This window comes from Mus musculus, chromosome 6 (assembly GCF_000001635.26).
Source record: "Mus musculus strain C57BL/6J chromosome 6, GRCm38.p6 C57BL/6J".
NCBI classification, from domain to species: Eukaryota; Metazoa; Chordata; class Mammalia; order Rodentia; family Muridae; genus Mus; species Mus musculus.
Window position 1 is genome coordinate 93,186,264 of NC_000072.6, and position 25,948 is coordinate 93,212,211.

The 25,948-nt window shown below is 39.8% G+C and overlaps 1 long non-coding RNA gene across 3 annotated transcripts in view; it reads left to right on the top strand.

Moving 5' to 3' along the window:
* The first annotated feature begins 7,867 nt into the window (after positions 1-7,867).
* The window catches only part of Gm38863, a 44,865-nt gene continuing 26,784 nt past the window's right edge, over positions 7,868-25,948 (top strand). The window contains exons 1-3 of one of the 3 annotated variants that reach the window (XR_869277.2): positions 7,868-13,291; positions 13,418-13,489; positions 15,256-15,689. This is a non-coding gene — a long non-coding RNA (predicted gene, 38863). Of the gene's footprint in view, positions 13,490-15,255; positions 15,690-25,948 lie in introns of all 3 variants that reach the window. The other 2 variants (XR_869274.2, XR_869276.2) reach the window with 2 other exon arrangements.

Below are 25,948 nucleotides of genomic sequence, written 5' to 3' on the forward strand. Positions count from 1 at the left end.
AGAGCTCCCTCCTTCCCATAGCTTGGACTGGAGAAATATCTGTTGGGCTGGCTGCCTCTGTGCTCCATGCACTAGTTAGGACTCATGTTGCTGCTGAATCCAGATTAGTAGACCCATGGAAACTCCACATCTAGATCATACATGGCATACTGCTTTCTTCTGCCTGCTACCTATCTTCTGTCTGGGGTTTTCAGTTACATTCAGTGGGAAAAACCAAGTCTCACTTGTGGTGTGTATATGTGTGTGTGTGTGTTTGTGTAGTACATGTGTGTGCATGTGTATGTGCAGGTGTGTGCAACCCTAACTTCTGTATGTCCATGTTGGTGTGTGCATATAGTATGTGTACATAATGTATTTTTGCATGTAAGTATATTTATTCACATAATAGACTTGGTTGTGTATGTGTTTAATTAGGTAGTGTACATTGTCTATATTTTCCAATTACATGAAAGAACTGAATAGATACAGAGAGCTCTATACGGAGATACATTGTTGAGTTCTTAAATGAACAAATTTTAAGGACCAATGAGGAAGCTCAGCCAATAAAAGCATTTGCTGTGGAATTTCATGGCCACATTGTCCCCAAAGCCCTAATAGTAGGAGAGAACTGACTCTTGAGAGTTGTCCCATAACAACGTATCATGTCCCATACACAGGTATCATGGCACGTTTGCATGCACTATAACATACACACATCGTACATAGACACACACACACACACACACACACACACACACACACACACACACTCACACAGATGCACACAGAGTAATAACAATAAATGTAAAAAGAAAAAACCCGAAGATTTTTAGTTTTTTAAAATTTACTTATTTTAATGTTTTCACTTATTCTTTGAGAATTTCATGCAAATAATTTTTATCATATTCATTCCTCTCCCCCAACTACTTCACAAATCTCTTATACTTTTCTACTTACCTAACATCGTGTGTTCTCTGCGTGTAAAGTAAAAACAAAACAAAACAAAGTAAAACAAGACAAAACATGGAGTCCATTTTGAGCCATGAGTCTCCCTCTCCCCAGTCTACTTTTCCTGAGTTTTGTTCTGGAATGTCATTGATACTATGTCACTCCATTCTGGCAGCTATCAATTCTCAATGGCTCCTTTATTAGAGGTAGGAGTTTCTGCTGACCTCCCCTCCTCCAGGCTGGGGTTTTGTCTGGCTTGCACATATACAGGTCTTGTGCATGCTGTCACAAGTGCTGTGAGTTATTATGTGCATCTGCCCTGTGTATGTAAAATGCTGTGTCTTGGAAATCTACTACCTCAGACTCACAATTTTTCTGCCTGAGCCTTGAATAGAGGGGTATGTCATTGACACCCCATTTAGGATTGAGCATTCCAAAGTCTCTCATTCTCTGCACATTGACCAGATGTGAATTTTTGTGTTAATTACTGTTTACTTCAAGAAGCGTCTCTGATGGGGGTTGATTGGTACACTGATCTATAGGAATAGCAGTATGTCATTAGGAGTTGTTTTATTGCTATGTTCATATACTAGAACACTAGTAGTAAATTTTCCCCTAGGGCTTCTGACCTATCTATCTATCTATCTATCTATCTATCTATCTATCTATCTATCTATCTATCTATCGACATCATTGACAGTGTCAGCACTGGTTTCTATATCATGGGATGGGCGTTAAATAAGATTTTCAAAAAGTGACTGGTTGCTGTCATACATGAATGCTTATTGCCCTATCTTGCAGGAAGATTGCCATTGTAGTTCAAAGGGTTCATAGCTGGATGGCCTAATGATTACTTTTCTCCTTTGGTAGCATTCATACTACCATCCAGCACTATGAGCCAGTAAGAGTGAACCTCCCAGTTGAGTGCCAATTATGTTTCTCCATGTACTCTGCCACAAACATGTGGTGTCTTTAGCAATAAGATCTTCTTGTCAAGTTTGGAAAGGTAACCAATAGCACTGGCAACAGCCTGTGATACTTGGTGGCAGGGGCTCTTTGGAATCCCAATGGTCAACAAGTTAAAAAGATGTAAGCCATTCCTGGAACTGAGAATTTTAATGGTAGCATATAGTATTTAGTTGGGGTGTTGTATTCTCATTATGTATTCTATTTAAACTTCTTTTGTATATGTATGGATTTTAAGGCGTTTCTACAACAGTAGCTTTTCCTATGTCTTTTTAAGAAGGCTTTCAGTGTTCATTTTTCCTCCCCACATTCTATTCCTGCCGTGCCCGCCCCATCCCATTCTCGTGTTCTAATTTATCTTTTCTCTTTAGAACACTAGATTCTATTTCCTCTTCCTGAGGAGATCCCTCCTCCCCCCTGGCTCTTCATTAGCTAAATACTATGAATATTCTAAATGAAACATAAAAAAGCATAAAACCTAGCATCCACACATGAAACAATTGCAGCATTTGTCTTTTTGAGTCTGGATTACTTCACTCAGGATGATTGATTCCAGCTCCATCCATTTATATGAAAATTCCATAATTTCATTTTTCTTAACAGTTGAATAGTAGTCTATCATCTAAATGTACCACATTTTCATTATCCTTCATCAGTTAATGAAAATCTATTCTATTTCCAATTTATGCCTATTACAAATCGATCAGCAGTGAACATGGAAGAGCAGATATATCGTAGTAAGATGTAAATTCTTTGTGTTGGGGTACCTTCCCAGGAATACTATAGATGAAACATGGATGGACAGATGAATGGTATAGATAAACCTATTTTCAGTCTTTTTTTTTTTTTTTTGGTTTTATAAACAACTTGACAAGGCATTTGAAGTCAGTTTTTACATAGAAACTCTTATGATCACACAATGTCCCAATTTCCTTTTATGACACACAAATGCTTTTAAATTAAGTAATGAAGAGTGTACCACAGAGAAATATGGCTATTCCCAGTGGGTAAGCTAATTTCCTAATTAAGTTCCTATTGTCCACTTTACCAAAAAGGAAGTGATATACACTTCTAAATTATAGTGCCAGTCATGATGTAGGGAACAGTATGCTCACAATCATAGAGCTGACAGTGTCCTGATAAGGATGGAGTAAATTCCCAAAACAGTTGTGCGGTAATTTAATGGCTAAAAAAACATCTAAATGCGAGATTTGCTGGCACTGGTAAAGTGGACATTTGCCTTGTAGGATGTGCTGCCCTGAAGGATTTCGGCGAGCTGATTGTTGGTTTTTATAGCCATGACTTGCAAGTGACTGTGTGTGAGCATTTTGCTAGATACCCACATGTTAGGAATATGTAAATCACTCAGATCATCCAAAGTTGGGAGCTATTTGTACAGCTATGTAACACAAGGCTATCTGCTTGACACAGAAAATGAATAACTTCTAACTGATTGATAAGTATACCAAATGCATGAGTTGGTTCTCTTACCTATTATCTTTAAGAGGAATGGTCAGGCTACAGAAAGTTATTAGGAACAAGCCAGTGTTAGATATTTGAAATTTGGCTTTTCATGACTCTTATAACCTCAATGAAATAATTGTAACACTCTTACTATGGTCAATTATTCTCATGTATTTTGCATAGTTGTATCTTTATGTAGTGGTTTCTGTCTGCTACATCTCTTTGAAGCTGCACTATACTTATACCCTCTAGATATAAATATTTAGAATAGAATTATGTTATAGTTTCTTTCCTTCCTTCCTTCCTTCCTTCCTTCCTTCCTTCCTTCCTTCCTTCCTTTCTTTCTCTTTTTCTTTCTTCTGCCCCTCCTCCTCCTCCTCTTCCTCCTCCTCCTCCTCCTCCTCCTCCTTCTTCTTCTTCTTCTTCTTCTTCTCCTTCTCCTTTTTAAGACAGCGTTTCTCTGTGTAGCCCTGGCTGTCCTGGAACTCACTCTGTAGACCAGGCTAGCCTCGAACTCAGAAATCCGCCTGCCTCTGCCTCCCAAGTGCTGGGATTAAAGGTGTGCACCACCACATAGTTTCTTAGAAAGAGGTAGTAGTGGTTCTCCTCCAGGGTTCACATCCTCACCAGCCAAGGGTAGTGGCTAGATTTATAGTGCTAGATAGGGATTCCATCCTACTGAGCAGTCATTAAACTATGCTCTCCGAGGAAGATATAAGTGACACTATTACACCTTTTGGGGTATCTTGTCATCCTGGTCATTAGGTTTGGTGGAAGTCACAGCTGAGTAAGACTTTTCTCCTTTGGCAGCTTATGTGGCTCCTTCTGCTTCTATGTGTGCTAATCCTTAGTGGAGCAAACCCAGGTCACTTCCATCTTCAAGTTCTCCTTCCAATGTGTGTGGTGTCTTCAGCAATAGTGTCTTCCATTTCTGGGACGCAGCTGAGGACCATGACAGAAGAGGGAGCTGTGGTTTTGATGAGATAAAAGTTGAGCCCTTTCCTGAATTTCAAATAGGGTTGAGTCTTTGATTCAAGTAAGCAGAAAATAAAGTGGCAACATCATGATTTCAAAGTGGTTTAGGAAGCCCCAGATCACCATAGCAATGATTAATTAATATCATTTGTTAAGCCCCTTGTGAGAGCCAAGGCCATTAGCAAGTATTTGCATGAAATTCATACAATAGTCATCTCTGTGTCACCTTGGTGACCAATGAGGTTCAGAAATACTTAGTAACTTATACAAAGCAAAGGCAGCAAGGGACAAGCATGATGACGCACTCCTGGATCTCCAGTTAATCAGAAGGCTGATGCAGGAGAATTTTCTTGAGCCCTATGAGTTCAAGTTGTGTATGGATGACATATCTGGGCCTACTTAGCTCTACTTAGCTGGCTCAATCAAGGAAATAAACAAGCAATCAAACAAATCTTGGATAGCTTTTCATATGATCCCTGTTGAAGTAAGTTCAAATGTAAACAAGGCCTGAAGACTGTTTGAGTAGACAAAGCATGTTACGTTCAAACTTGCTTGACTTTGTTGTTGGCTCTATTGTTGTTTTTGTTGGATTGATCCTAGAGCTTTGAACATTCTAAGCAGGAGCTCTACCATGGAGTTACACTCCTGGCAACAACCTTGCTTACTTGCGAAACAATAAGTAAAACTTAACTTGATCTATTTCTTACAAATGCTTAGAAGAAAAACAGAAACAAAACTTAGGCTCAACCAATCAGAAGTGACAAACTCAAAATTATATAAGTAGGGACTTCCCAAAGGGGTAGACCAATTACAACAGCTACATGACTGTAACCAAAGATTTTCTATTTTACTTCTGTGTCGTACAGAAGGCTCACTTGTTTTTCCCTTCTAGGCATTTCTGAGCCACTTCTGGTTTGGAGCTGTCCAATTCAAGAATCACTGCTCCAGTGAACTTCATTGCACCTTACTTTATCTCTTTACCATTCTTTGATTCACCCCATGAATATGAACTAGCATAGGGTGGAAATGCCCACTCCTCTTGGATGTCTTTCCTGTTTTCCCTTTCTTAATAGATATGAGCATGGTACTGGACCCTTTAAGTTTCCTGACTTTTATATCCAGCAGAAATTATTAAAGATCACAGCTCTCTTCTTAACAGAATGCCAAAGCAGCCAGTCTCAACATAATTAACAAAATATGTTTGACATGTTGTTTATGGCTCTATAAATGGCACATGGATAGCATATTTTAATTACTTGCCTCTGCTTTGGTTTTCAAGATATTTTGAGACTTCAATGAGAAGACCATGTATCATCTTAAGTTGAGCTTCCTGTGCATAGCACACTATACAACTGTGGTGGTTTGAATATGCTTGGACTAGGGAGTGGCACTATTAGGAGATATGGCCTTGTTGGAGTAAGTGTTGCCTTATTGTATCACTGTGGGGGTGGGCTTGGAGACCCCCTCCTTTCTGCCTAGCAGCTAGTCTTTTCTTGTCTCTGTCTACCTTTAGATGAAGATGTAGAAGTCTCAGCTCCTTCAATGCTATGTCTGCCAAGATGCTGCCACACTCCCTTCTTGATGATAATGGACTGAACCTCTGAACCTGTAAGTCACTCCCAATTAAATGTTGTCCCTTATAAGAGTTGCCTTGGTCATGGTGTCTGTTCACAGAGATAAAACCCTAACTAAGACACCAACACAATGAGCATCAGTGAGAAGTTTTGTTGAGTTGAACAAAACTATGTATTTTCATTTAAAACCCAAATGAAACACAGGTTATTGCTTGGTAATAAAAATAGGTAATATTTACTGAGAACTAACTGTGTGATGTACTAAGCTAGGCAGTTTGCTTATGATGATTTAGCCAAAATAATAAATTCCATGAGATAAAGATATTCCCAATTTACAGTGGTGATGCTGAAACTCTGGGGCAGCTCAAATTATGTGTACAAGGTCACAGGACCCAACCCAACTATTCTGACCCACAAAACTACACTTGGAACCACTACAATGGTTGTTCATAAAAATGCTTATAAGAGGCTGGCAAAATAACTCAGTGAGTAAAAGAGCCTTGAAGCCAAGCAATTTTTCTCCCAGGAGAAAATGTAGTCCAAGCTTTCCCCTGACTTCCACGTTCATGGACACATACATGTGCTCATAATAATGAATAAATAGAAAATATGAATGAATATTAATGAATAAATAGAAAAAATTAAAGAAGATTCATAAAATATACTTGTAATTTCATACTACACCTATATTAATATTACTATACCACTTCCCAAAAGTGAGTTTTAAGAATTATGCCAGGTGATGTTTGAATTTTACTTTAAAACATTCTCAGGTAATTATTAACTGTATCTCATTGTTCTTCTTTGAGAACATGACACACACACATACACACATACATATATACACCCATACACACAAGCTCACAAATGAATGAGAACATTAGTGTCTTAGACAAGTCTCATTCATTTTCCAATTTATTTTCCACTGCAGCTGATTCAGGCACTATCCAGTGTAACAGTTCAGAGATGATTAACACTAACGGAGTATTCACAGTCTAGTGAATGACAGCTACATGATCACATGATCACAATGGGACGTTCATGTAGAGAATCAAATGACATCCTGCCTATGTGAATGAGATTTGCCTGAGACAATATTGAATAGGGAAAGAGAATCCCCTGGAAAGAAATGAAGAAGGTGGTGTCTTGAGAGGAGCACAGGAAAGATGATTCTTTTGAGTAAAAACTGGGTCTAAGAGACATGATCTCTGATGTTAAAGTCCTCAGCAGGCACCTTCCATCTCCCTCTCCTTTCTCGAGACTGCCTCTTTCAAATAGAATATCAGCAAGTCTGGGAATATCAGCACTCCAGGCTGAGCCAGAGCACTGTGCTGTCCATTGTAAATATGCTTCTACACCAACACATGGAAATAGTCTTCTATTTATTTATTGTTTTAATGCAGTGATTGATCATGGCTGTTGTAGGGAATCATGAGGTTTCTAAGGATTTCAGCACACCTTTTAGATACCCTGAGGGTCCACCCTCTGAAATCAAAGAAATGCCTCATGAGCGTATTCTTTCAGAAATAAGACCTTCAAAACCAGGCACATAACCCCCTCCAATTTCCTATGGAAGGCATTATTCAAATATCCTGGAGTGACGGATGGTCTAATAATTTGCAAAAACGTGCTCCTTACACTCTGAGGTCAGCCCTGTTTTACTTAAAAATTTATACTCACACAAGTACCATCTGGAGCCCACATCCTCTGTCTTAAGCTTCAAATAAATCCTGATTTACCTCGGAAATGTTTGCCAAAAGTCTGCCTGCTAGAGAAGTGGCTAATTTCTCCTCTCTGAACATGCCTTTGCAGTATATGAAACATAGTAGACGTGTAATAAATGACCGTCCCCTGAGATGCTCTAGGATGCTCCAAAAAGGACCTATTGGGAAACAAAGGCTGGGCAACCTCAGTTGTCTGAGAAGAGCAGGAGGACTGAATCTGGCAAGAGGCAGGTTTGTTTTGTTTTCCTTTTGCTTTCTTCTTTCTGACTGGAGCCTAATCCACATAAAAGCGCCCCGTGCAGCATCAGCACTATGACTCAATGCCACAGCAGTTTCTTCACCAAACACCCTCCAGCTCATGGAATGTATCAGTCTGGGACACATTGTGATCTGATGAAATATCTGTAGAGTAAAAAACAAACAGAACAAAACAAACAAACAAACAAACAAAAACATCAAAGAGAGAAATGGGTAGGGGTCACGATACTGCTCGGTGGATACAGCACTTGCTAGGCGAACATAAGGAACTGAATTCAGGTCCCTAGAATGCATGTAAAGCTGGACACATCCACACATGACTGCAATCCCAGAATACTTATGATGAGCTGGGAGGCTAAAACAGGAGAATCCGCAGAAACCCGTGGACCAGCTAGGCCAGCCTAGACTATGGCAATGATGCTCTATCTCAAACAAGGTGGGAGGTGAGGACCCACATCTGAGGTTCTACGATTTCCCTGAGCCATGTTTTTGGTACCCCACAGCCAGTCATTTGTTTATGGCTACCGCCTTGCAAAATGCCTTCTCTCTGGGTCAAAAACCAATGTACATAAATGATTTCCCTGATAATTCTAAAGTGTTACCTAAGTCCAGCTCTGATTCTAATGTATATAGAAAAATGCCTTAAGCCTTTGAGTCTAAGAAATGAAACTTGTGTACCTGCTGCTGCTGGTGTGTGTGTGTGCGCGTGTGTGCACATGCATGCTCTGAGGCTGTGTGTGGCTGCTCTCTTGTACACATACACACACTCTGAGCAGTGAGGAGCTTGCCAGGACCGGACGTGGACCACTCCTAAACTTCATATTGAGTTCCCTTAAAAGCAGGAAGTACCCCTTCCTTTTTAAAGGGGAGTGTCAACACTGGCAGGACTCTTTTCTTGAGTTTGATTCATAGTCTTTTAAGTCAATTCCTGGTAGGACGTGAGTCCTACGTACACACATGGTTTTCTTTTCCAGAACCAGGGAAATGAGTAACTCCTAAGTATTGGGCCAGGAAGAACACCTAGAGCTTTAGCAGGTTTTTACCTTTGTGGGTAATAGTTAAAAATATGACGTTAAGTCACCTAGAATTTTGTTATGTAGCAATAACAGTTTTACCACTTTTATGTAAAAAAAAAAAAAACCCTACCTATTAAAAAAATAAAATCATCATAATGATAAGTAAAATTCTATAGAATGCATTTTTTACTAAAAAATATTGTAACCACTTTTCTTACATGTGTAATTCTGGATATTTTCAAAAATCATTATATACAGAGACCACTTAAAAATTCACTGAATCCATATGAGAGACTAAAGATCTAAATAACTTTAAAAGTCCCACAGTCTTTACATACTCTTAAAATTTCAATCTCTTTAAAATATCCATCTCTTTTAAAATCCAAAGTCTTTTTACAATTAAAAGTCTCTTAACTGTGGGCTCCACTAAACCAGTGTCTTCCTTCAAGAGGGAAAATATCAGGGCACAGTCACAATCAAAAGCAAAAGTCAATCTCCAACTGTCCAATGTCTGGGATCCAACTCATGATCTTCTGGGCTCCTCCAAGGGCTTGGGTCTCTTCTCCAGCCATGCCCTTTGTAGCACACGCATCATCCTCTAGGCTCCAGATGCCTGTACTCCACTGCTGCTGCTCTTGGTAAGGTCAACCTGGATCATACATCAGCACTGTTAATAACAAAGGACCCACCAGAAAGACCCAACTTGGTTTTCCCCTGAATAAAGTGAACTGGCTCCTGAGCAAAATTGAAGTGCCAACATTTACCAAGAACCTGCTTCATATCAAGATATTTGTGAAGTACTTTACAGATGCTAATTTTGAGTATTACCAAGAACCTGCTTCATATCAAGATATTTGTGAAGTACTTTACAGATGCTAATTTTGAGTAATCTTTACGAACACCATGCAGCTGCTCCTACTCCTTCCCCTTTTATAGACCAGGATCAATCTGGGAGCTGAGTCCACAAAGAAAGTATATGACCTTGATGTGGTGGCTCAAACCCATCCTCACCACTGCATGCTTCCTTTCTCCAGACATTTAAAACTGGTCCCCCAAAGTCTTGTTTCTTCCTACACTCAGGCTTGGGGCTTCCTACAGACAGTCACCCCTCCTCACCTTCCACATCTCCATGAAACAGCCCTGCTTCATGGCTAGTGCCCCTGATGCGCATTCTCTTGACAAAGTACACTTTTGTTTCTTGCTTCTCAGAGTGGAGATTGATGACTTTTGCAGTTCACTTCTACATTTACCTCTCTGTCTTTGGCTAAGACTCCATGAGTCCCTGCATCTATCCATCTCACAATCCATAGTGTAAAGGGTTGGCTGGCGAGTGCCACACCATTCTCAGTGTTTTAAACAGCCATATGCCAGCTGCTATCAGCTCATTTCTAATCCTGTGGTGTTAAGTTCTGCAAAGATAAAGAACAAAGGTTGAGAACAGCCGTTCAACAGACTTGTTTAGAAAAGAGGTGGACTCTGGAAGATTCTTCCATCTTAAGTTACTTCTGGACCAAAAGCTTTAGCCTACCCAAGTTCACTTTTGCCAAGAGAATATGCAGACTGCTTCTGCATTCCAATTGCAACACCATGAATCTTCAAGCTCAGAGGGCTGACACCAAATAAAGGAGGTAGGAATGGGATAAGAGGTTGGTTTTATTATTATTTTTATTGTTGTTATCATTATTTTATTATAATGCTATCTCATTATTAGTTCAAGCTGGCCTTGAGTTCAAGGCAACAGCCTCCTAAGTTCTAAGATTCCAGCTATGTAATTCTGAATTTCCTTGGCTAGGATTAGTAATTGCTAAATGTCTTGTTCTAAGGTACACCAATTACACATACTTCCTTTAGAAAGCGTAATATCCCTTCAGATTCCACAGTTAAAGGAAATGCTTCCCCAAGCCCTGCCTTGGAATTTCACAATGCATATTAGCCCATCTGAGAAGCTGAAGGTTGGAGAAGGGAGGGTCTGAGGGGATGGGCTCAGCACATCTATCTAAGTTTATTTTGCATGTTTAGCTGTAGAGTGCTGTCTTAGAGTAGATTTCACCAAAAGCAGATCTGGAGATAGGATTCAATGCAAATACTTTTATTTAGAAGGTGAATGTATAAGAAGTATTAGCAGGGGAGACGGGGAAACTAGGCTGGAAATAGAAACCAACTCAACTTGCATTAAGGAACTAATTTAAATTTTTTGGACGACCAGTCCTCTGGACAGCTTTGAAGAATGTGCTTCACAGATGTCTTAAGGATCGAGGAGTTGCTTACTTAAAATGTTCAACAGCCATAGTAAATGGAATTCCTTTTTCTGGGGAAAGGAACACACTCTATATACAGTATTTCCAACTTACCTAGCACAGCACAGAGAGAGAACATGACCTTAGTGATGATGGTGACAGCAGGTGCTTGCCATGGTGCCCTTGAGTCATTGTGTAGTACAGGCAATGTTGATTGACAGGCCTGTGATATAACGATGTGGGAAGCATGCTCTCCCTTCTGTCTTTTTCTATTTCAAGCAGGAATCACAGGAAGGCCTAATAGCAGTAGTATTTGAGAAACAGAAATAGGAAAACAGAATGCTCAATGCAGTCGAGCAGTCCAGTGAATTCTAAAAAGCTCTGATTTAGCTTGACACACAGAGACAGCATTATTCTATAGCTGGTAAAACTCCAAAAGGAATTCCCAAAAATGCCACCAAATACCAAGTACATAAATTTCAGGCTCAGCAGAAATAGCCTTGGAAAATCATAATGGGTAGGGTGCTGCCACACACAAGAGCTTCAAAATTCCAAACATCATCAGGTTCTAACTTTATCTGTCTATAAAACAGCAAAGTTATCTTTCCTCAGCAATGGGCAGAGGATGGCATCCTACCTGGATGCTGGAGATGATGATCACAGGCTGTTACTTAGAAAGGAAGATAGATGTAGGCATAAAGGCTATGAGGGCCCTTTCTTAATGAGACTACATCTGCTAAAGTCAGATCATATCATCCTGGTAAAGAAAAACAACTGAACATCGTGGTAAATATCACAAAGACAATAGAAAGGATAATGAGGAGAGAGAAACTGGGGGAGAACAAAATGAGGCTGAGTGATCCAGAATGACATCTCGGAGGAAGGAAAATATTAGCCGACTCGGCTGTGATAGGATGGAACACAAGAAATGGCATGTTGGGAGCAGGAGACTGAGTGTGCAAATACCCCATGATGAGAACACAACTGGAGTAGTTCAGGAACACAAGAGAGGTAGCAAATATCATAAAAGGCAGGCTGTGATTAGAAAAGCTAGGCAAGAAAGGCTGCCATCGGAATTCTCTGTGTGTGTGTGTGTTGCATGTACACATATATGTAGATGCATGTGCATATGTATGTGCATGTGCACATGTGTGCAGGTGCATGTACGTGTAGAAGCCAAAGTCAGATGTCATTCCTCAGGTACCATTCACGGTCTATTTCAGGCAGAGTCTCTTTAGGGATCCCTAGGGGGTGGATGATGGGGCTCCATCACCATGATCTGCTTCTTTAATAGAAGTGTAAATTTAACATAACCTTTTCACTTCTCTTTTGTTCTAAGGAAGCAGCTTCCCAAACCAGCAAATCACACATGCTGAGAAACTTATGCTGTTCCATGCACTGTCGAGCAACCTCCAGAAGGAAATTCCCTCAAGTGTTTCTGGGAGACCAGGCCAGGAAGGCTTATCCTGTTCTTTGACTTTTCTTCCCAAGATCTAGAGCCATCTCACAAATTGAAATCAGTTCTTAAAAACCACATGTCAACCTTCTCTTCAAAGACTCTCTAGTCCTAGGTTCAGAAGGCAATAGCTTCAGGAAACAGAACACATCCTTAATATGACCTTTTTCAGTTGAAAGGAGCTGGGCTCAGAGTCTCTACAGAGACACTTACTGATGTACAGTCTCAATCCTGGCAAGGCAAACACTCCATGTACTGTCAGTGCCTGGAGCCAGGATTCCCATGATACAGCTACAAAATTTCACTTTGTGCCATAAGAAGGGCTATGGTGGATCAACTTTAAGGATGCATTATCCGTGAGTGTCAAAAAGTGTTGATTATATAGTGTCTAGCAAGGTCAGGTTCAGGAGCAGAAAAGGAAGAGCCCCACACTTGGGCTGAAATCATGGCAGAGGTATCTATTCTCCATGGAAGCGTTACTCAGGGGCAGGAATCAATCTCAATTCTCTGTCGATGGCTATTGCACACCTGATCTATGCTCCTTAGGAAGGAATAATTCACAGACCCCAGGTGCCAGTTATACTGACTTCTTAAAGGGGAAAGACATATTTGACCACATAATAATTCCAGGCACAATGAAATCAGTGTCAGAAGATACATTCATGTCGAGAACTTCAGGAGCATGGAAAGAGAGGTAAATCGTGCTCACAGCCTCCTTTGACTTGACGGCACCTAACTGGCTATGCAGATGCATATAGTGCATATAGTTCTCTGCTTCCTTGGTCTCACAAATTAATAGACCCACACATGTTTCTCACAGGAAGTATGTGAGGGACTTGGAGCATAGCATGGCAAAGTTGGCAAAGGACCGTCTGTTTCCTCATCTGCACAAGTGAGTGTCAATTGGGCCTGTCTGAGCTATTTTTACTTTAAGAGTAGTTATCTATGGCAACACCAAATGTAGCCAGAGTAGCCACTGTTGATGTCATGAGCTGCCAGCCTTCTACTTAGAAGGCAGATTGTAGACATTCAAGTGTAGGACCCTGAAGGTACGAGACTCTTCCCTACTTCAAAATATCTTTCAAAATAAAACCTTAAGATCTTAACACAAAATAATACAGGATGGTTACAAGTTATTCTGAAAAATAAGTCTAGAAAAAAGGAAGGTTAAAAATTCAGTCTAGAGTATATGGTTTTGCTTGGATTACATCCCTTACTTGAGAATGCCAGGTCTCTAGACTGTTTTGTAATCCCACTCGATCTACTTGGACTGGATAGAGCTGACTCTAACTTAGGGTGGGGCAGTGAATCTGAAAACCCTGGGGAACAAATCGTTTGCATGGGACGGGGCTTCTGTTGAAGTTACTGAAAGATGCTCTCCTTTCCTGGGCTCCAGAGGGCAGGCTTAGTAAGTGTGGAGAACAGAGAAGGGAGCAAATGCCAATTTTCTAGGAGTAGGGTAGGATGTGAGCAGGCCCGGAGGCACTTTAAAGCCCCGATGCTTGCCCCATCTGGGGTTATTAACAGTCCCTTCTGTACATAATCCAGTGGGACCCTTCTAGTTTTCACTTACACTGAGTTCAGCTGAGATTCTGTGCTTACAAGTGGGATCATTTTGACTAGCCACTTAAAAAGAAGCATTGCAATTTGTGTATTCTATCCTGTCAGTATTCGTCCTCTTTTTCTCCTCCTCCCGCTCCTCCTCCTCCTTCTCTCCTTCTTCCTCTTCTTCCTCTTCTTCCTCTTCTTCTTCTCCTCCCTCCCTCCCTTCCTTAATCTTTCCTTCTCCTGCTCCTTCCTCCTTTTCCTCTTCTTCCTTTTCCTCTTCCTCCTCCTCTTCTTCCTCTTCTTCTTTTCCTTCTTCTTCCTCCTCCCTCATTCCGTCCTTTCTTTTCCTCTTTCTCCTTCTTCCTCCTCGTTTTATCCTCCTCTCCCCTCTTTTGTCACTCTCTTTCATTATTTTTTGAATGAATAATTGTATTGATCTACGCATGTAAACGCTTTCTTTCCTTGCTGATCTTATATGTCCTGTGGGTGCTGAGCCTCTAGTGCTTCTGCAGAGGCATGAGGTTGCTGCCTCTCACTAATCCCCCTGCCTCCAGGCTTCTTCCTCAGTAGCAGGTACTCAGAAGGATGGAAATTCTCATGACACCCACCCATTGTCAGTTTCTCCCACACTGTCCTGTACCAGTGGGCTGGAGACCATCAGCTTTCATAAAGACTTTGGCCTGAGGTCAGCTTGGATGCCTGCCTGGTCTTTCAAAGCACTTTCCGTCTACTGTCTCCAAAAGCAGCATTTTCCATAAACATCTCTTGTTTCTTTTGTCTTTCTTTCTTTTTCTTTTTTTTTAAGTAGAAAGATAGTCAAAGATGGGCAGATGGTCTACTAGTGATAATCCAGAGACACACAGCACAAGGATTCAATTGGCTTCCAAATGACCATTTGGAGTGCGACTGAAGTTTTAAATTATTGTAACAGCATGAAGGCAATGGTAGCTCTGAGTCTTAAAGACTTCCGAGGTGCAATGGCCTTTGCATTACTGTTAGCATGGTGAAATAGAACAGGCTACAGAACATTTGCTACCAATTATGGCACTAGCTCACTGTACTTATAGTGAAAAAATAACAATGAGACTTGTTTTTCTGATCTCTCCCCAGGATTTGTAGACTATTTGTTTTAATTATCTTATAGATAAATATGGATGAAAAAATTCAACATAGATGGGATTTTCTATAACAAAGAACACCCCAGTTGTCTTTGGATGTGAATGCTGATCTTAATTTAATAAAAGCTAAATCAGGCCATGCTGGAAGTTCTAATGCAAGGATATATTTACAAGGAAGGAAGTGCCACGGGTCAGAAGATAAACATGGGCTTTAACCATGGAACCAAGCTTGTGGGTCATACCCACTCCTCTTTGTTGTGCAAGGTGACTTGGACTAAGTGGCCTCATCTTCCTGGATCCTAAATTCCTCCCTCTGCCAAGGATACAAAGATGCCAGCCCTGCCCCCTCAGAAGCTGAGGAGAAGAATGAAGGAGATCATATGTTTGGAAATATTTGGGTGTTCTTATCAATATAATGAACTTCAGGTAATGGTCCCCTACTTTATAGACTACTATAAACTATAACTATATATATATAACTACTATAAACTATAACTATAACTACTCTAAACTATAAACGGGTCTATTAGAGACCCGTTAAGTGTCGTGTTTTAACCACTTCTCCCACTCAATAGTGTCTCAGGTCTCAGGTACTCATGGTTAGTCTATCTTGAGTTGTTATTTTAAAAGAACTGGGTCCAGGTGATGTCTAAGAATGGCGGTTTATAATGGTTCAGCTTCCTGGAGCTTGGGAAACTAGGCATGGTTCTGGCATCTTCTCAGCGTCTACTGGGGGCTATTTGCTCCATCAGAAAATCACGTAAGGTGTCCCCTGCTGAGACAGAGGAAGCAGGCCAGCTCTGGTCTCTCTCTCTTCTTTAATTTGTCTTTTGGAGAAGGGTGTGTCATACGAGTGCAGGAAGGTCACAAGGCAACTTGAAGGGGTTGGTTCTTCCCTTCTAGGACATGGGTGCCAGGGATTAAACTCAGATTACACACCAGGCTTCAACACAGACTATCTTACCCATCTCTCTCTCTCTTGAGAACTCTTCCTCTTCCTATAAAACAATTAATGTCACCATTCTTGACTTGATTGTATTCTAATTACTTCCCAAATGCCTCATCTCCAAATATCATTAATAGATGAATTTGGGACAGAGTATCCAACACTAGGACTTCTGGGGCCACACTTAAACCACAGAAATAAGGCTTGATTTTCAGAAAAATTACAAAAATAAAAACTTACTATAAAACTCTTTCACTAATTATCTGAAACTGAAAATTAAACTGAACCAAGCCTCCCACATTTTATATGATAGCCTTTTCTTTGGTGGTTAAATAGGAATAACTAGAGCTGCTGTTCTCAACCTGTGGCTCTCAACCTCTCAGAGGGCAAATGACCCTTTCACAGAGGTCATGTAAGACCACCAGAAAACACAGATATTTATGTTATGATTCATAAGGATAGCAGAATTACTGTTATGAAGTGCAACGAAAATGATTTTAGGGTTGGAGGGCTCACCACAACATAGAAAACAGTATCAAAGGGTCACAGATTAGGAAGGTTAAGAATCACTGAGTCACACTAGTAAGTCTCTCTCACTGACAGACACTTAAGCTGTGAGGTATGGTACTATGGCCATTGAATGTCCTTTTTGTAAATGTTTGTTAATCACTTGAGAATTTCATAATTATATTTTGATCATATTTACCCCCTGTTTTCCCATCAAGTCCAATTTGTGCTGTCTGTATATGTCTTAGGCATGTAGTCAACCTACCAGAGGCCATGCTACTAAAGAAAACTAACTCCCCCCCCCCACCCCACCCCCGGCAGCAGCTCCCCAGCTAGGTCAGGACTCCATATCCACATTCACATTCATGCTGGGCTTGTTTCTTCTTCTGGAGGCTGCCTCTTCACTCACATATTGCTGTACTTTGTCAAATAGAGGCTTTTTTAGTTTCATGAGGTCCCATTCATTGTTGGTCTTAATGCCTGTGTATCAGGGTCCTGTTCCAAAAGTCCTTTCCTGTGCCCGTGGTTGAAGTATATTTCCTCCATTCTCCTCTGCTAGCTTCAGAGTATCAGGTCTTATGTTGAGGTCCTTGAATGTGGAGTTGGGCTTTGTGCAGAATGAGCGATAAAGACCTGACTTCTCCTCTCATGGTGCTCTCCAGTTTAAACAGCACTGTTTGTTGCAGATGACGTCTGCTCTACACTGTGTGTTGTCGGTTTATTTGTCAAAAATCAGGTTGCTTTAGAAGCGTGGCCTTCTATGTGTGTCCTCAGTTATATTCCACTGCTCAGGAAGTATGTTTTTATCCCAGTACCATGCTGATTTTACTACTATATCTCTGAACTACAGTTGGAAATCTAAGGTAATGATCCCTCCAACAATTTATTTGCTAAGGACAGTTTTGGATACCTGTTTGGTTTCAGACCCTGAGACTAGGGGCTGAGTTGCATATTTTACATATCAAAGTAGACCTGGCCTCCAGGTTTTCCCAGCATCTCTCAGTCCCTACCTGGCATACCCTGCCCTAACCCAGTACTTTTCAGACCAGGGCTTGGCTTCCCTCAGAGCCTCTTCCAGATATAATCCAGACATTCTGCTTTCTTCTCTCTTTCCTGCTCCCCTTTCCTCTCTCCTTCTCTTCTTTCTCTGCACACACTTTTCCCTCTTTCCCCTCCCCTTTCTCTCCCTTCCCATGGCTACATCCCTGGCTACAGTCCTTGGGGCCAGTCTCCCGCATCCCTCTCCCTATGGTGACTTTCCTGGAATCTGTCCTTGAGGCCAGTGAACTCATTGGAGAGCAAATTTCTAATCAACCCACATTTAATATAATATAATCTGGCTTGGATTGGCCCATTTCATCCACAGAGAAATAGCTTATTACTACCCTTGGTATTTTGTGTTTCCATTTGAAATTTATGATAAGTTTTTCAATTTCTGTGAAGATATGCATTTAAATTTTGATGAGAATTGCATTAAATCTATAAACCTTTTGGAGTAAGATGATCATTTTCACAATAGTCTATAAATCCAGACGTCTTTCTATCATTTGGTCTCTTAAGTTTTCTTTTTATTCACTGTCTAAAAGCTTTTATTATATGTTTTCCACTTACTTGATAAAATTTACTTCCATATACATGTAGGAATATATATTTGTATATACTACTTTTATATGTTTTTATATATTGATTTTTATACATTACATAAACATGTATGTTTATTATTTATTTTATTTATATATTTATTATATTTTATAATATATAATATTATATACCATCATAATACGTATATTTATATTTTTTCATTCAATTCTAGGAATTTTTAAACTTCCTTCTTGATTTCTTTCTTTACTCTATTAGCATTTGGTGTATGTTGCTTAGTTTCCATGAGTTTGTGTACTCTCTGCAGCTGCTATTGTTGTAGATGTCTAGCTTTATGCCATTGTTCAGACAGAATGCAGGATATGATTTCAATTTTCCTATATTTGTTTAGACTCACTTTATATCCTAATAAGTGGTTAATTTTGGAAAAAGTTCCAGGGGCTCCTGCCGAGAATATCCTGTATTCTTTAGTGCTTGGCTGGAAATTTCTGTAGATATCTGTTAGATCTATTTGATTTATGGTATAATTTAACTCCAGAGTTTCTCTGCTTAGTTTTTTTCCAGATGACCTTTTCATTGGTAAGAATAAAGTAGTGAGGTCACTCACTATCACCGTGTTGTGTTTAACTTTCAGTTTTAGATATAATAGCATTTCTTTTATAAATCTGGGTGCATTTGTGTTTGGAGCATACATGCTTAGGATTGAAACATACTGTTGGTAGATTTCTCTTTACTGAGCCTCTATATCTCTTTTAACTAGTTGTTATTTGAAATATATTTTGTTGGATGTTGGAATAGCTGTGCCTGCTTTTTTTTCTTAGTTTCATGCACCAACTTTCTCTCTCTTTTTAATCGTGAGGCAATATCAGTTTTTGATGGTGAGATGTGTTTGTCGGAGGCAACAAAAAGATGGGTACTGGTTTCTAATCAATCTGTTAGTCGGTTTCTCTTTATTGGGGAAATGATACAGTTGACATTAGAGAATTATTATTGAATAATGTTATTAAATCTTGTTATTTTGTTGTGATGAGTTTTTAGATCTCATTTTATAATGAATTTGTTGTGGAAATCTTTTTAAAAATATTTATTTTCGTTTATTTTATGTATCTCTTTACCCCAGTTCTGGGATGGGTAGAGTGGAGACAGGGAGATCCCTGGAGCTTCCTACCTAGACAGTCTAGTGGGACTCCAATTTTAGTTCAGCACTGTTTCAAAAACTAGGGAGGAGAGCAATTGAAGAAGAAGACACTGGTGTGCTGGATAGTTTGATATCAACTTGACACAAGCTAAAGTCATCCAAGAGGAGGGAAGTCTGATTAATAAAATACCTCCACATGATCCACTTGTAGGCAAGCCTTTAAGGAATTCTTATCAGTGGTTGATGGAGGACCCAGCCCATTGTGGATGATATAAATGCCTAGTAGTCCCAGGTTCTATAACAAAACAGGCTGAACAGGTCAGGATGAACAACCCAGGAAGTGGCAGTCCTCCATGGGCCTCTGCATCCGTTCCTCCCTCCAGGTTCTTTCCTTGTGTGCCTTCCTATCCTCATTGCTTTTGATAATGAACTGTTATAAGGAACTGTGTGATTCTCTCTCTCTTCTTCTTCTTCTTCTTCTTCTTCTTCTTCTTCTTCTTCTTCTTCTTCTTCTTCTCCTTCTCCTTCTCCTTCTCCTTCTCCTTCTCCTTCTCCTTCTCCTTCTCCTTCTCCTTCTCCTTCTCCTTCTCCTTCTCCTTCTCCTTCTCCTTCTCCTTCTCCTTCTCCTTCTCCTTCTCCTTCTCCTTCTCCTTCTTCTTCTTCTTCTTCTTCTTCTTCTTCTTCTGTGTGCGTGTGTGTATGTGTGTGAGAGAGAGAGATGTGCCTACCTGGTGTCCTTGAAATTCAGTAGAGGGCATCAGAACCAGGGAACGGGAGTTATAGACATTTGTAGGCTACTATGTAGGTGCTAGAAACTATTAACCTCTTCATAGTGAAGTATTTTTTCCAGTAGCCACTGTAGACTTCGCTTAGTGATCATAAATTCCTCAAATCTGTTTTTATGGGGGAAAGATTTCCTTTTTCTTTCTTTTATGACATAGTTTTGCATAGGGAAGTGTAGGCTGGCATTTATGGTCTTTTGTAACTTGTAGAACATCAGTGTAAGCTCTCTGGCTTTCTAGTCTCTATTGAAAAATCAGTTGTTATTCTGATGGACCTTTATACGTGACTCACTCTTTCTTGAAGCTTTCAATATCCTTTCTTTGTTCTATATATTTAGGGTTTAGGCTTTTGTATGATGAGAGGATTTTCACTTTTTGATCCTATTTGTTGTTCTATATGCCTCATGCACATGTTTATTTAATGAAAGAGAAAACTGAACCTCATAGCCATTAAATTATTTTCCCAAAGACAGAACAAAAACAACCAAGCAGAGTATCCCACTTTAGCCTCTAGTAATATAACAGCCATATTATTGCAAATGAAGGTTTTGGTGTGTGTGTGTGTAGTATGTGCATATGCTCATGTGTGCATGTGTACATGTGTAAGTGTGCACCTGTGTGTGTGTGTGTGTGTGTGTGTGTGTGTGTGTGTGTGTACCTTCTATCTTAGATTTTGACAGAAGGCTTCTCTCTGATCTTGCAGTTCATCAATTGCATTAATCTAATCTCAGTAGTCAATGAGCTCCAGGACCCGTCTCTACCTTACCCATCTCCAACACTAGAGCTACACTATTATGTCTGGCTTTTGTAATTCAGGTTTTAAAAATAAGGAAACAATGCTGGAGGGATTGTGCAGGAGATCAAAACACGTGTTGCTCTTCCAGAGGGCCTGGGTTTGATTCCTGGAACCCACACAACAGCTCGCAGCTGCTTATAATTGCAGTCCTAGGGAATCTGATGCCCTCCTTGGGCCACTGAAAGCAACAGGCATGCATGTGGAGCACAGGCACATTTTCAGGCAAAAACTCATACACATAAAGTATTATCTTAAAATTAGTAAAATTAAGATAGTATAGAACCTAATAACAAGACAGCCATACACTAGAGCTTATGACACTCACATAGAACCATAGCCGAGTCAGCATGAAAAGAAAAGGCAGAAGGAGAAATGGACTTCAAAGTCAATAAGATATTTAAAATATTAAAAATCATACATATCTGCCTTATTCTTGGTTCGGGTCATATTTCTCTAGTAATAGTTTTCACTCATTTGCCTGGACAGTTTAAACTTGCAATTTTTATTTTTTATTTTAGATATCTTCGTAAGAATCCATCATTGCAAAAAAAAATAGTCAAAGAGAAAGTGTGGAAAAACTGAGACTATAGAAGTAAGTCAGTTATATAAGGTTCTCATTTCAGCTAACAAGGAACAGAGCTGAGCCCAGTCTTAAAAGGAATCCCTAACTTGGCCTTATGACACTTACTGCAACATGTTTCAGACATCAACAAGTCAAACTTAGAAGTGTTTCCCTTTGGCTCTGGGAATAACTGTAGAGAGCCAGTAGTAGCCTATTGTCGCTCGCCTTCTGAATCATGTCTATTTTCTCCTCCAGTGTCAACTCCTCCTGCTTAGTAAGCCTGTTTTAACGTCTTCTATAACAACACTGCATAGTTACCATAACAACACTGCATGGTTACCTGTGCACGATGTGTGATTAATGTTACTTTATGAAGACTGCTTGGTAAGTTCCAGATAAAGAGTTCATCAGAGACTTGGCGCTTCACAAGCTTCAGAGAAATCTGTTCTGTAAAAACTCCTAGAGTTCTCTGCCACCAAGCCAGTTGAGAAGCCACCAATTCCTCAAATCGTGATGGTCTTTTCATCCCAGAAAAGGAAAACTGTATACTACTCCATACCAAGAACAAAGCAAGAAGCCTACCTTCTATCTGAGGGCTTAGGTCTCAGAAAAAGTGCTTTTCCCTGCATAATTACTGTGTCACATGTGGGAGTGGACTGGGTTCTGACACAGTGTAGATTTAGAGACTCATGCTGGCTTCCTAGTTTGTAAACCAAGAGCAGTAGCCTCAACTCTTTATGCTCCTAAGTTTCCTCCCATCCCCCTTCCTAATTCCAGGACACAGAGCAAGTAGGTTCTCTTCTTTCTCAAGAACAAAACTTAAAGCCATGGGATACAAGTCCAAAGCATTGCTGGGAACATTCATCAGAGACCATGAATGAACTGAGACACACATGAGTAGTGTAAATCAGAGTAAGAAAGAAAAAGAAGGAACCATTGCCCTTCAGGTGTTTTTATTTCTAAGAGATATAAGGTCCAGCAAAATTTATAAATAAGACTTCCATACTGTATAAAGTCCTCAGCACTACTACCTTCTGACCATTTAAGAGTTCAAAACATACCTTGAGAGAAAGGACTCAAAGGCCATAATATAGCAAAACCGTAACCAGCAAAGGTATGTGGTTGGACTGTGCTCAGCAGAATACCCATTAGATCAACAGTGCCGACTTACCTGAACCTCTGGGAGCCCCAGGAGCCTAACCCACCGACAAAAGAGCATGCACTGGCTGGTCTAAGGCCCCCTGCACATATCTAGTAGAGGACTGACTGCCTTGACTGGCTCCAGTAGGAGAGTATGTGCCTGTAAAAATTTGCTGCCCCAGAGAAGGGCGATGCCTGGGGGGAGGCACCCTCTTAGAGGGAAAGGGTCGGGAACTCTGGGAGGGGAGACTGGAAGGGAGGGCAACATTTGGGATGTAAATATGTAAAATAATTAATTTTTAAAAAGAATACCCATTTTAGGGCAGAAAAGTATGAGTGTAGCAAAAGTCAGAGGGAATTGGGAATGGCTCCAAAGAGACCCAGTTCTGGAGAGTGAGAAGGATGGCAGATGAGTTCTGCTGTACAGCTTCTGAAGACTGAAACCCAACTCAACTTGTACTACTTATATGGCACCAGACCAGACACTTAACTTCTCCAAGACCCCACCATTATCTTTAAAGCAGACACACTAACAGCAGTCTTCACATAGTACTGTTTCTAAGAATTAGAAGATAATCTTGCATTTGAATATCTCAGTAAATAGAAGTTACTGCTGTTAAGTAAATATCTTTATATTACTGAGATCTTTTAAGTTACAGGATGCTTTTAAATGATCTTGTTTATACAAACAAAATTTTTCTTATGAGTATATGTTTACTTATACAAAGAAAACACAAACATAAAAACTTTGAAAGATATAGAGACAAAACTGTTCATCACAGAAGTGACTTTTATCTGCCTTATATACTTGTGTATCATTTGAGATTTATTATCTTTATAATGATATTTTATTTTTAATAAAGGAAATGGAAAAGTATAAAAAGAACAAATCAAACCACTCCGGCCTTGAAGTGTAGGGTATAATGTGCAGTCTAACCCAGGCTTGTGACTGCAAAGGATCAGACGACCTCAACCAAAGTCAACCTAAATGAAACAAACAAACAACAACAACAAAAATCAACAGCACAAAACAACTTGTCAAAATAGAAAATGGAAACCAAAAGAGGGACAAGTGCTCTGTGACAGGAGATGAGGTCGTGAGAAGCAGCAACACACACACACACACACACACACACACACACACACATGTTCTTTATGCCAAGAGCAGGTAAGAAGAAGGAGAGAAGACTAATACTAAGTATGTTGAAATAACCCGCATGGAGAACAAAAATTTCATAAGCTTCATAATACACATTACAATTTAATTGAAGTTCTCCAATACAGAGGGATAATGCTCCCAGAAACCATTGCTTATAAAGCAAAAAGCCGAGTTGCAGGTGTGGGATACAAAGGCACCATTGACTGAAATATTCTGGGAACTAGGAATTAATTATGAAAAATATAAAGACCAGCTTGCTGGTGAGATTGAGGTTACTGAGACTATTGTTTGACCCCCAAAATTGATTTTAATTGAAAAGAATTCATTGCATTAGTTAAGTTGTGAAGAGCATTCAAAGTTTGAGTTTTCAATCAATATTACACAAATGAAAATAAACTTCTATCTTTGTTAGCATTATTATTGTTCATACCACCCAAGGGCTGGGGTAGACTCCAAAGCCTCGAACCTGCTGGGTAATCATTCGCCCACTGAGCTAATTTCTCAGTTCCCACAAAATGCCTCCCCATTTTTCCTGCTCCTGAGTATGGGACTCAAGGCCTTAAACTTGCTAGCCAAGTGCTGTCCCATTAAGGCACATTTCCATATTTGTTTCCGGAAGTTTTCTGAAGAGGCTATTGACTTAACATATTGACATATTGAAAATTATATCTAGTATAATATTTTGATTTCTTCCTGAAACCATGAGCTCGAGGCTTTGAGGCTACTGTTAGGGGCTGGAGGAACCTGTCCCTGCCTAGTAGTGAAGGCCTCAGCTTCTCTCTACATGGAACTCTCCATACAACCAGTTCATCTGTGCTGTCAGCTTGAAAGGCTCTAGAATCATCTAGAAGAGTGTTTCTCCACCTAGGGTCACGATTCCTAGTCCCATTGGAAGACATGGATATTTACATTACTATTCCCAAGAGTAGTAAAATTATTGTTATGAAGTAGCAACAAAAATAACTTCATGGTCAGAGGTCACCAAAACATGAGGAACTATATTAAAGGGTCATGGTATTAGGAAGGTTGAGAACCACTGATCTAGGAGATAAAGTACTAGGCAAGCCTGTGGTGGATTGTTTAAATTAGGTTATACAAGGTAGGAAGCCTCTCTCACTCCGGATGACACCATTCCATGGACTGGGATGATGGACTAAGTAAAAGGGTGAAGGAAACTAAGCAGTCATCACTTTTTGCTTCCTAACAGTGTAACACAGTGTGACCAGCTGCCTCAGGCTCAGGCTACAATGACCTCATGGTAAAAGAGGACAGTACCCTCCAACTGAGAGTAAAAAAAAAACCTCTTTATTGAGTTGTTTGGTTGGGTAGGTTGTCATAGCAGCGAGATAAAAGGACAGCTCCAATACCTCCTATATTTTCGAACATGACAGCCGGATTTGGCTAAAACATATTCTCAAAATGGAACTTCTTAAACATTTCTGCTTATCACCCCTTTATACATGAGAACTTTCTATATTATCCTTTGTGTGTGTGTGTGTGTGTGTGTGTGTATGATCTTCAAACTAAACATTTGATGATTATAACTATACATTTACTTAAAGACAATTGTTTTATATACATATAATTTCCATGAATGTTTGGTAGTATAAGGTGTAGAGCCTCAGCAGTTTTCAGAGTTGAACAATGTTGATTTGGGGATTATTTACACTGAGCAGGTTTCTTAAAACTATGATGTACAAAATAGCAGAGGCATATTTAAGACCACTTCAGAAATTGTTGAAAATTCTATCTTAATCCCAAGACAAAATTCATTGAATGTTTTTGTTTGTTTGTTTTGAATGATACTCAAGTCAGCAACTTGACCAGTGTTATTCAAAAGCAAAAATTCTAATTTAACTTAATCCAAGGATAGATTCATTTGCTACTTACATGCTGGGAATGACAGTGAGAACAGGTTAAAAAAATCTTTGTTTTCCATAAGGGCAGTTCAGAGTAACTTAAGAAAGAAAAGATTCATTTTGTCCCACAGTTTTAGAGGTTTCATATGAAGAGGCAGAGAGAGAGAGAGAGAGAGAGAGACAGAGAGAGACAGAGA